The sequence below is a fragment of the Saimiri boliviensis genome, chromosome 3 (genome assembly GCF_048565385.1).
Source record: "Saimiri boliviensis isolate mSaiBol1 chromosome 3, mSaiBol1.pri, whole genome shotgun sequence".
Taxonomy (NCBI): domain Eukaryota; kingdom Metazoa; phylum Chordata; class Mammalia; order Primates; family Cebidae; genus Saimiri; species Saimiri boliviensis.
This window is the reverse complement of record NC_133451.1, coordinates 32,773,118-32,782,385: the sequence shown is the minus strand read 5'-3', so window position 1 is coordinate 32,782,385 and position 9,268 is coordinate 32,773,118. Positions and strand designations below refer to the sequence as shown.

The following is a 9,268-nucleotide window of genomic DNA, read 5'->3' as shown; positions in this document are numbered from 1 at the left end:
CTACTGTGCAACGAGAGCCCAGATAATATTTTATGCATAATAGTCAGGAATCCATTTTAGCTGTGGATTCCTGTCCTTAGAAGAAAATTAATGATTTTTTATAATTCAGGAAGAAAAAGGAGCAGATTTCTGCTAATTTAGAGACAACTCCAAGTAGGCATTATTTTTAAGATCTAGACTAGTGGGAATTTTTCATGACTCTTTGCAAGCCCTCAAAATCCAAATTCCATTATTTATCAAGCATTGCTGTTTTTAATTTATTAAAACCACCATGTTCTCTCCGTTCTTCCACCCACTACTACTGAGGAGTCATGAATGACTTTAGCTAGAGTAATTTTAGAAGGATGGTGAAGGATAAAAAAGGCAGATTGCAGTAGCCTAAGTATGACCAGGAGATAAGAAAATGAACTTATCAAGAAAGTGTGAAGGAGAAAAATTAGATAGGGTATGTGATATCAAAAGATGTTTCTTTTCCATTGAGTAGGAAATATGTCCATGTAGTCACATACTGGAACAAAGGATGTTTTAGAGAAAGGTACGTCAAAAATACCGATAAAAGAGAATGATTGGAAGAAGAGTCTTAGGGGAGGTAAGACATAATAAGACTAAAGACACAGATGGATTTTTGCAAACAGAAAGAAGCTATTATTTACCATTGAGACAAGAAGAAAATAGATGGGAGAAGTGAAGCTAAGTAAAAAGATGTTATTAGAGATAAATCAAATTTGGTATTAAACCAGCATTACTGTTTTAAGGACTGTGTGAGTCGAAAGGTTGGTTACAAGGGAATCTGAGTGCTGTATGGGAGTGGTTCAGTCGATCAATCACAGAGTCCAGAGTGGGTAAAGAAAGAAGAAAGGCAAACAGGGTGATACATACTAGCAGGAATTTGTGGGACTGATATCCTGAATATAGGATAAATGAAAAAAAAATAGATCTAGACTAGTGTTAAATAAATTAATCAATAATATCTTAAGTTCTACATACAGACTTTTGAAATTTTATTTTATTCCATTTTTTAGATATATAGTCTTGTTGTGTTGCCCAGGCTGGAATATAGTGGCATGATCATAGCTTATTGCATCCTCAAACTCCTGGGCTCCAGCAATCATCCCTCCGCAGCCTCCCAAATATAAGACTACAAGTGTGTGCCACTATGCTGGATTGCTTTAATTTTTTTTTTTCTTTATTATATGTTAAGTTCCAGGATACATGTGCAGAACGTGCAGCTTTGTTACATACATATACACATGCCATGGCGGTTTGCTGCACCCATCAACCCGTCCTCTACATTAGATATTTCTCCTAATGCAATCTCTCCCCCACCCACCCACATGCTGGCAGGCCCCAGAATGTGATGTTTCCCTCCCTGTGTCCATGTTTTGTCATTGTTCAACTCCCACTTATGAGTGAGAACACACAGTGTTTGGTTTTCTGTTTCTGTGTTAGCTTTCTGAAAATGATTGTTTACAGCTTCATCCATGTCCCTGCAAAGGACATAAATTCACCCTTTTTTACAGCTGCATAGTATTCCACAGTGTATATGTGCCACATTTTTTAATCCAATCTATCATTCATGGGCATTTGGGTTGGTTCCAACTCTTTGCTATTGTGAATAGTACTGCAATAAAATACATGTGCATGTGTCTTTATAGAATGATTTATAATCCTGTGGGTATGAACTCAGTAATGGGATTGCTGGGTCAAATGCTATTTCTGGTTCTAGGTCCTTGAGGAATGACCACACTGTCTTCCACAATGGTGGAACTAATTTACACTTCCACCAAATAGTGTAAAAGCATTCTTATTTCTCGACATCCTTTCCAGCATCTCTTGTTTCCTGACTTTTGGAAGATCGCCACTCTAACTGCCATGAGATGGTATCTCAATGAGGTTTTGATTTCCATTTCTCTAACAAACAGTGATGATTAGCTTTTTTCCATATGTTTGTTGGTCACATAAATGTCTTCTTTTGAGAACCGTCTGTTCATATCCTTCATTCACTTTTTGATTTTTTTTTCTTGTAAATTTGTTTATCTTCTTTGTAGATTCTGGATATTAGCCCTATGTCAGATGGAGAGATAGCAAAAATTCTTTCCCATTCTGCAGGTTGCCTGTTCACTCTCATGAAAGTTTCTTATGCTGCTCAGAAGCTCTTTAGATTAAGTAGATCCCATTTGACTTTTTGACAAATTGGCTATTAGATTAATTAGATCCCATTTGACTTTTTGACAAATTGGTTATTGGTTGCCATTGCTTTTGGTGTTTTAGTCATAAAGTCTTTGCCCATGACTATGTCCTGAATAGTATTGCCTTGGTTTTCTTCTAGGGTTGTTATGGTATTAGGTCTTACGTTTAAGTTTTTAATCCATCTTGAGTTAATTTGGATGAGGTCGTTTTAGTTTTCTGCATATGGCTAGCCAGTTTTCCCAACACCATTTATAAAATAGGGAATCATTTCCCCATTGCTTGTTTTTGTCAGGTTTGTCAAAAATCAGATGGTCGTACATATGTGATGTTATTTCTGAGGTCTCTGTTCTGTTCTGTTCCATTGGTCTATATCTCTGTTTTGGTACCAGAACCATGCTGTTTTGGTTACTGTAGACTTGTAGCATAGTTTAGTTTGAAGTCTGGTAGTGTGATGCCTCCCACTTTGTTCTTTTTACTTGGGATTATCGTGGCTATGCGGGCTCTTTTTTTTTTTTTTTTTTTTTTTTTTTGGTTGTCTATGAAATTTAAAGTAGTTTTTTTCTAATTATCTGAAGTCAATGGTAGCTTGATGTAATAGCATTGAATGTATAAATTACTTGGGCAGTTTGGCCATTTTCATGATACTGATTCTTCCTATCCAGGAGCATGGCATGTTTTTCCATTTGTTTGTGTCCTTTCTTATTTCCTTGAGCAGTGGTTTGCAGTTCTCCTCAAAGAGGTCCTTCACATCCCTTGTGAGTTGTATTCCTGGTAGCAATTGTGAATGGGAGCTCACTTATTATTTGGGTCTCTATTATTGGTGTATATGAATGCTTGTAATTTTTGCACATTGATTTTGTATACAGATACTTTGCTGAAGTTGCTAATCAGTTTAAGGAGATTTTGGGCTTAGATGATGGAGTTTTCAAAATATACAATCATGTCTGCAAATAGAAACAATTTGACTTCCTCTTTTCCAAATTGCATATGCTTTATTTCTTTTTCTTGGCTGATTGCTCTGGCCAGAATTTCCAATACTATGTTGAATAGGAGTGGTGAGAGAGGGCATCCTTGTCTGTGCCAGTTTTCAAAGGGAATGCTTCCAGCTTTTGCTCATTCAGTATGATATTGGCTGTGGATTTGTCATAAATGGCTCTTATTATTTTGAGATGATCAATTAAGAGTTTTTAGTAGGAAGGGGTGTTGAATTTCACTGAAGAACTTTTCTGCACCTATTGAGATTATCATTTTTTTTCCACCGGTTCCGTTTATGTGATAGATTATGTTTATTGATTTGTGTATGTTGAGTCAACCTTGTACCACAGGGCTGAAGCCAACTTGATCGTGGTAAATAAGCTTTTTGATGTCCTGCTGGATTTAGTTTGCCAGTATTTTATTGAGGATTTTCACATCGATGTTTATCAGGGTTATTGACATGAAATTTTCTTTTGTGTGTGCCTCTCTGCCAGGTTTTGGTATCAGGATGATGCTGGTCTCATAAAATGAGTTAGTGAGGAGTCCCTCTTTTTCTATTGTTTGGAATAGTTTCAGAAGGAACAGTACCAGTTTCTCTTTGTACCTCTGGCAGAATTCAGCTATGAATCCATCTGGTCCTGGGCTTTTTTTGGTTGGTAGGCTATTAATTACCACCTCAATTTCAGAACTTGTTATTGGTCTATGAAGGGATATGACTTCTTCCTGATTTACTCCTGGGATGGTGTATGTGTCCAGGAATTTAATCCTTTCTTCTCAATTTTCTAGTTTATTTTCATAGAGTTGTTTATAGTTAGTAATTTGTTTTTCTGTGGGATCAGTGCTGATATTCCCTTTATTATTTTCATTATGTCTATTTGATTCTTCTCTCTTTTCTTCTTTATTAGTTTCACTAGCAGTCTATATATTTTGTTAATCAAAAAAAAACCAAAAACAAAAACAAAAACAAACAAACAAACAAACAAACAAACAAAAAAACTAGCTCCTGGATTCATTGATTTTTTGAAGGGCTTTTCATGTCTCTATCTCCTTCAGTTCTGCCCTGATCTTAGTTATTTCTTGTCTTCTGCTAGCTTTTGAGTTTGTTTGCTCTTCTCTAGTTCATTTAATTGTGATGTTAGGGTGTCAATTTTAGTTTTTTTTTCTGCTTTCTCCTGTGTGCATAATGGTATAAATTTCTCTTTAAACACTGCTTTATATGTGTCCCAGAGATTCCAGTACATAGTGTCTTTGTTTTCATTGGTTTCAAAGAACTTCTTTATCTCTTCCTTAATTTTGTTATTTACCCAGTAGTCATTCAGGAGCAAGTTGTTCAGTTTTTATGTAGTTGTGTGGTTTTGAGTGAGTTTCTTAATTATGAGTTTTAATTTGATTGCATTGTGGTCTGAGAGACTGTTATGATTTCTGTTCTTTTGCATTTATTGAGGAGTGTTTTATTTCCAATTATGTGGTCAATTTTAGAATAAGTGCAACGTGGTGCTGAGAAGAATATACATTCTGTTGATTTGGAGTGGAGAGTTCTGTAGATGTCTATTAGGTCCACTTGGACCAGAGCTGAGTTCAAGTCCTGAATATGCTTGTTAATTTTCTGTCTCATTGATCTAATATTGACAATGGGGTGTTAAAGTCTCCCACTACGATTTTATGGGAGTCTAAGTCTCTTTTTATGTTTATAAGAACTTGTTTTATGAATCTGGGTGCTCTTTCATTGGATGCATGTAAGTTTAGATTAGTTAGGTCTTATTGTGATGTTGATCCCTTTATCATTATGCTATGTCCTTCTTTGTCTTTTTTGATCTTTGTTGGTTTAAAGTCTGTTTTATCCAAGAGACTAAGATTGCAACCCCTGCTTTTTTTTTTCCTTTCCATTTACTTGGTAAATATTCCTCCATCCCTTTATTTTGAGCCTATGTGTGTCTTTGAATGTGAGATGTGTCTCCTGAATACAGCACACCAATGAGTCTTGACTCTTTATGCAATTAGCCATTCTGTGTTTTTTAATTGGGACATTTAGTCCATTTATATTTAAGGTTATATTGCTATGTGTGAATTTGATCTCATCATTATTATGCTAGCTGGTTATTTTGCCCATAAGTTAACGCAGTTTCTTCATAATGTCGATGTTCTTTACAATTTGGTATGTTTTTGCAATGACTGGTACCAGTTTTCTCTTTCAATATTTAATGCTTTCTTCAGGAGCTTTTGAAAGACAGGCCTGGTGGTGACAAAAATCTCTCAGCATTTGCTTGTCTGTAAAGGAACTTATTTCTCCTTTGCTTATGTATCTTAGTTTGGCTAGTTACAAAATTCTGGGTTGAAAATTATTTTCTTTAAGAATGTTGAATATTGGACTCCACTCTTGTCTGGCTTGGAGGATTTTTGCAGAGAGGTCTCCTGTTAGTCTGATGAGCTTCCCTTTGTTGGTAACCCACCCTTTCTCTCTGGCTGCCCTTAGCACTTTTTCTTTCATTTCAACCTTGGTGAATCTGACAATTATGTGTCTTGGGGTTGCTCTTCTTGAGGAGTATCTTTGTGGTGTTCTCTGTATTTCCTAAATTTGAATGGTGGCTTGTCTTGCTATGTTGGGCAAGTTCTCCTGGGTAATATCCTGAAGAATGTTTTCCAACTTGGTTCCATTCTCTCTTTCACTTTCAGATACACCAATCAAACCTAGGTTTAGTCTTTTCACATAGTACCATCTTTCTTAGAAGTTTTGTTTGTTCCTTTTCTTTGTTCTCTAATCTTGTATTCACACTTTATTTCATTAAGTTGATCTTCCATCTCTGATATCCTTCTTTCAGCTTGATTGATTCAGCTATTAATACTTGTGTATGTTTCATGAAGTTCTCATATTGTGTTTCTCAGCTCCATCAGTTCATTTATTTTCTTCTCTGAACTGGTTATTTTAGTTTGTAATTCTTCTAATCTTTTCTCAAGGTTCTTAGCTTCCTTGCATTGGGTTAGAACATGCTCCTTTAGCTCAGAGGAGTTTGTTATTACTCACCTTCTTAACCCTACTTCTGTCAATATGTCAAACTCTGATTCTGTCAAGTTTTGTTCCCTTGCTGGCAAGGAGTTGTCATTCTTTGCAGGAGAAAAGGCAATCTGGTTTTTGGAATATTCCACCTTTTTCTATTGGCTTTTTCTCATCTTCATGAATTTATCTGCCTTTGATGTTGGTGACCTTTGGATGGGAGTTTTTGTGTGGACATCCTTTTTGTTGATGTTAATGTTAATCCTTTCTGTTTGTTAGTTTTCCTTCTAACAGTCCCCTCTGCTGCAGGTCTGCTAGAGTTTGCTGGAGGTCCACTCCAGACTCTCTTTTCCTGAGTGTCACCAGCAGAGGCTGCAGCATAGCAAAGATTGCTGTCTGTTCTTTCCTATGGAAACTTCTTCCCAGAGGGGTACCCACCAGACGATACCTGGAGCTCTTCTGTATGAGGTGACTGTCAACCACTGCTGGAAGGTGTTTCTCAGTCAGGAAGCTCGGCGGTCGGGGACCCACTTGAGGAAGCAGTCTGTCTCTTAGCAGAGTACGATCACTGTTCTAGGAGAGTCAATGTTCTTTAGAGCCAGCACACAGGAACCAGGAACATTTAAGTCTGCTGAAGCTGTACCCACAGCCATTCCTTCCAGTAACTTTCTTTTTTAAGTTCTATGTTTTGGGTGGATTATTGGAGTACAAGATCATGTAATCTGCAAATAGAGATAGTTTTCCTTTTCCTTTTCAATTTGGAATTTGTTTTATTTTCTGGCCTAATTGTCCTAATACTAACTGAAACTTATAGAATAATGTTAATTACACAAGTCTAGAGCAGATATACTGGTCTTGTTACTGATATTAGGCAAAAATATTTTGCTTTTTACCATTAAGTTTGATATTATTTTTGGGTTTTCCCAGAAGCCCATTATCAGACTGAGGAAGTTCCCTTCTATTTCTGATTTCTTAAATTTTTTTTATCATTAAACGTCATTGGATTTTGTAACCTTTATTTTTCTATATCTATGGAGATGATTTATTGGTTTTGTTTTTAATTCTACTAATGTAGAATATTACATTAATTGACTTCCAGATGTTGAAACAGTTTTGCATTCCTGAGATAAATCCTGCCTAGTTACAGCATATTATACTGTTTTACGTATTGCTGGATTTTGATCATTAATATTTTGCTGAGGATTTTTCCCATCTATTTTTGTTAAAGATATTGTTCTGTATTTTCTTTTTCTTTTCTTCCTTTTTTTTATGCTTTTGTCTGGTTGTGGCGTTAAAGTAATACTGGCTTCATAGGATAAATTGGGAAGTGTGTTCTCTTTTGTTATTTATTGTTATTATTTTTTTTTGCAAGAGTTTGAAAACATTGTATTGATTCAACTTTAAAAGTTTGGAAGAGGTATTATTGGCTAAAGGAATTCGTTGCTGTTTTATTGTTTCCTGGAGTAGTAGTTTTGATTATTAATCTCTTTACTTGATAAGATTTTATATTTTTTTCTTGATTCATTTTGCTAATTCATATCTTTCTTAGAATTTGTCCAGTTTATACAACATATCTAAATTTTAGCATAGAGTCGTTCATAGATAATTTTATAATTATCTTTATTTCTTTAAGTTTAGTGTGTCCTTTTAATAATTTCATTAATACTTGAATATTTTCTCTTTCTTATTGGTCAGTCTATCTATGTTGTTCCGCAGCCTTACTCAGGGCTATTTTTTTTTTTTTTTTTTTTTTTGCCTGGAAAGTGCTCTGGCATTGCCTGAGGGTAGATGAGAAAGTACATATCCCTCCCCAATAAGATATTGTTTTCTTATGGGGCCTACAAGTTGAGCTGACAGTAAATGCAAGGTGGAATCTAACTTTTTTCTTTTTGTCACTCATGGCTGTGTTATTTAAACAGTTATGAGGGTGCTGGTGATGGGAGCTTGTAGGATGATGGCAGTTGCATTGAAGAGCTGGAATACAATGCTGGGACCTTGATGTTGCTTTAACACAAGCCTTGTGTTGAATAGAATACAAACCAAGCAATTTTGCTATGGGATAATTTCCAATAATAAATGTTGAAACATGTGAAAGGTTTCCCAACATTTTCCAAGAACACCTACTCATATGTGTTGTTTTATATTAGAAAACAACAACAACAAAAAGAAATGAAAAAGAGTATGTTGTTTAATTTCCACATAATTCTGAGTTTCCCAAATCTTCCTATTACTGATTTATTATTTTACTCGATTATTGTCTGAAAACATACTTTGTATTATTTCAATGTTTTAAATTCATCAAGATTTATTTTATGGCCTAGGATTTGGTCTTCCTGGATAATGTTTCATGTGCAATTGAGAATCCACTGTTGTTACAGTTTTCCTTAAGTGTTTAATAGGTCTAGTTATTTTATAGTATTGTTCAAGTATTCTATTTCTTTGTTTCTCTTCTGCCTAGTTATATTATCCAATTGTGAGAGTGAATATTAAAGTCAACAAGTAATATTTTAAGTTGTCAATTTTATCTTCATTTTTGGAAGTTTCTGTATCAATGGATTTTGATGTCTTTTCATCAGGCACATATAGGCTTATAATTGTTTTCTAGTTTTGAGAAATTGACCATTTTATTTTTATAAAATATATCTCTTGACCTCTTTAACTCCTTTTGTTTTAAAATCTATTTTTTCCTGATATTAGTATAACAATTTCAGCTTTCATATGGTTACTGCCTGCGTGATATAACTTTTTCATTCTTTTCTTTTCTATGAATTTTCATTTTTGGATCTAAAGTGCATCTCCTGTAGACAATATGTAGATTAATCTTGTTTATTTAATATTTTTCCTCTAGTCTGACAGTCTCTAACTTTTATTTAGATATTTAAATTCATTTTCACTTAAGATTACTAGTATAGTTGGATTTATAACTATCATTTTATTTCAGTTTTCTATATAGTTAATGCCTTTTGATACCTTATTCCTTTTTTATTATTTTCTTTTGAATTACCATTTTTCTTATATAACATTTTTATTTTTTTAATAATATTTAATTTTTAAATAATATTTTTTCTATAGATTTTAAAATTTTTCCCTTGTTACTGTAGAGTTTACTGT

The 9,268-nt window shown here is 34.4% G+C and overlaps 1 non-coding gene across 1 annotated transcript; it reads left to right on the top strand.

Annotated features, from left to right (window-relative positions):
- Positions 1 to 7,864: 7,864 nt before the first annotated feature.
- On the top strand, positions 7,865 to 8,015 carry LOC120363824 (small nucleolar RNA SNORA49). The gene has a single exon (XR_005579259.1). It is a non-coding gene; the product is annotated as a small nucleolar RNA SNORA49 (small nucleolar RNA).
- Positions 8,016 to 9,268: the final 1,253 nt, after the last annotated feature.